We start from the raw sequence: 2,927 nt of genomic DNA, 5'->3' as shown, positions 1-2,927 counted from the left end.
AGATAGATAGATAGATAGATAGATAGATAGATAGATAGATAGATAGAGGGCACAGAGTGAGTTGAAGATGAAGGGGTCATATCTGGAGAATAAAATTAAGGGGTGAGAGAGGATTATACTGGGAGAAGGAAAAGGGAGAGGGAGAATGGGGTAAATCATCTCACAAAAAAAAAAAAAGAAAAGGCTCTTATAGTGGAGCAAAAACAGGGGAAGGTGAGAGGGAATGAGTGAATCTTATTCTCATAGGATTTGACTTAAGGAGGGAATAACATAAACACACTCAATTGGGTATGGAAATCTGTCTAACCCTACAGGAAAATAGGGGGAGAAGGGTACAACAGAGCTGGGGAATGGTAGAGAGGAGGGCAGATTGGGAAAGGAGGTAATCAGAAGCAAACACTTCCGAGGAGGGACAGGGTCAAAAGAAAGAATAGAATAAATGGGGGGGCGAGATAGGATCAAAGGAAATAGAGTCAGTTTTTCACAACATGACTACCATGGAAGTGTTTTGCATAACTGCACATGTATAACCTATATTGAGTTGCTTGCCTTTTCAATGAGGGTAGGTGGGGAGGGAGGAAGGCAGAAAATTTGGAACCCAAAGTTTTAAAAACACATGTTTAAAAAAAATGTTTTCACATGCAACTGGGAAATAAGAAATACAGGAAATGGGGTACAGAAATCTATCCTGCCCAGCAGAAAAATAGAAAGGGAAGGGGATAAGAGAAGGTGGGGAGAGATAGAAGGGAAGGCAGATTATGGAAAGGGATATTCAGAATGCATGCCATCTTGGGGTGGGGGAGGGGTGAGATGGGGTGAAAATTTGGAACTCAAAATCTTGTGGAAGTAAATGTTGAAAACTAAAACTAACAAAAACCTGTAACTTAAAAAAATAAATAAAGTCCTTCACAATAAGAAAAAGAAAAAGAAGAAAGAAACTAAAAAACAATACAATTGACCAAATTGGGGGGTGGGGGGAAGTACACTGAAGAAAACCACTCCTTAAAAAGTAGATTGGACAAATGGAAAAGGAAGCACAAAAACTCACTGAGGAGAACACCTTAAAAAGTAAAATGGGCCAAATGGAAAAGGAGGTATAAAAGCTAATTGAAGAAAATATTTTTTTGAAAATTAAAACTAGGCAAGTGGAAGCTAATGACTTTATGAGACACCAAGAATTAGTCAAACAAAAACAAAAGAATGAAAAAAAAGAAGAAAACATAAAATACTTCATTGGAAAAACAACTGACCCAGAAAATATACCCAGGAGAGATAATTTAAGAATTATTGATCTACATGAAAGTCACGATCAAAAAAAGAGCCCAGACAGCATCTTTCAAAAAATCACCAAGGAAAATTGCTTTGATATTCAAGAACCAAAAGGTAAAATAGGCATAGAAAGAATTCACTGATCACTTCCTGAAAGAGATCCCAAATTGAAAATGCCAAGGAATATTATAGCCAAATTCAAATATTACTAGGTCAAGGAGAAAATACTACAAGCAGCCAGAAAGAAATAATTTAAATAGCATTGAATCACAGCCAGGATTATGCAGGACCTTGCAGCTTCTACATTAAAAGATCAGAGGGCTTGAAATATGATATTCCTGAAGGCAAAGGAGCTTGGATTACAACCAAGGATCAACTACTCAGTAAAACTAATCATAATCTTTCAGGGGAGGAGATGGATATTCAGTGAAATAGGGGACTCCCAAACCTTCCTGATGAAAAGACCAGAGCTCAACAGAAAATTTAATCTTCAAATACAAGACTCAAGAGAGGCATAAAAAGATAAACAGGAAAGAAAAAAATCATATTATTCAATAAGGGCAAACTGTTTATATCCCTACATTGGAAGATGAAACTTGTAACTGTTGAGGACTGTATCTTTATTACAACATTTAGAAGGAGTATACATAGACAGGAGGCATGGGTATAAGTTGATTTTGATGTGATGATAAAAAAAATCTAATTAAGTAGTGAAAAGGGATTGTACTGGGAGAAGAGGACAGGAGGAGGCAGAAAAGGGTAAATTACATCACATGAAGAGGCACAAAGACCTATTACAGTAGAGGGAAAGAAGAGAGGGAGATGAGCATTGTTTGAACCTTACTCTTATCAGATTTGGCTCAAAGAAGGAATAAGATACTCAAGTACAGGAATCTAACTTACCCTATAGGATGTATGAGTGGTAAGGGAAAAGAAAAGGAAGGGAGTGGATAGAAGGGAGGGAAGAAGTAGCAAGAGAAAAGGGAAAGAAAAGGCAGGGGGCTGATAGAAGGGAGAGCAGATTGAGGGAGGTGGTGGTCAAAAGCAAAACTCTAGTGGGGAGAGAAAGGGAGAAAGGAGAGAGAAAAGCATAAAGAGGGGGGAAATAGGATGGCGAGAAAGACACTTAGTAATCATAACTTAATGTGAATGGGATGCACTCTCCCATAAAACAGAAGTAGATAGCAGAATGGATTAAAAACCATAATCCTACAATATGTTGTTTACAAGAAATGCATCTGAAGCAGAGGAATACACACACACAGTAAAGGTAAAAGGCTGGCATAGAGTATATTATGTTCTGCTGAAATGAAAAAAAAAACAGGGGTAGCAATCCTGATCTCGGAAAAAGCAAAAGCAAAAACAGATCTAATTAAAAGGATAAGGAAGATAAGGAAGGAAACTACATCCTGCTTAAAGGTACCATAGACAATGAAATAATATCATTACTAAACATATATGCACCTAGTGGTATAGTATCCAAATTCTTAGGAAGAAGTTAAGGGAGTTACAGGAATAAATAGACAACAAAACTATACTAGTGGGGGACCTCAACCTCCCCCTCTCAGAATTAGATAAATTTAACTGCAAAATAAACAAGAAAGAAGTTAGGAAGGTGAATAGAATTTTAGAAAAGTTAGATATGTTAGATTTTTGGA

This window comes from Vombatus ursinus, unplaced genomic scaffold (assembly GCF_900497805.2).
Source record: "Vombatus ursinus unplaced genomic scaffold, bare-nosed wombat genome assembly UNPS02007284.1, whole genome shotgun sequence".
NCBI classification, from domain to species: Eukaryota; Metazoa; Chordata; class Mammalia; order Diprotodontia; family Vombatidae; genus Vombatus; species Vombatus ursinus.
Note: the sequence above shows the minus strand (reverse complement) of the source record.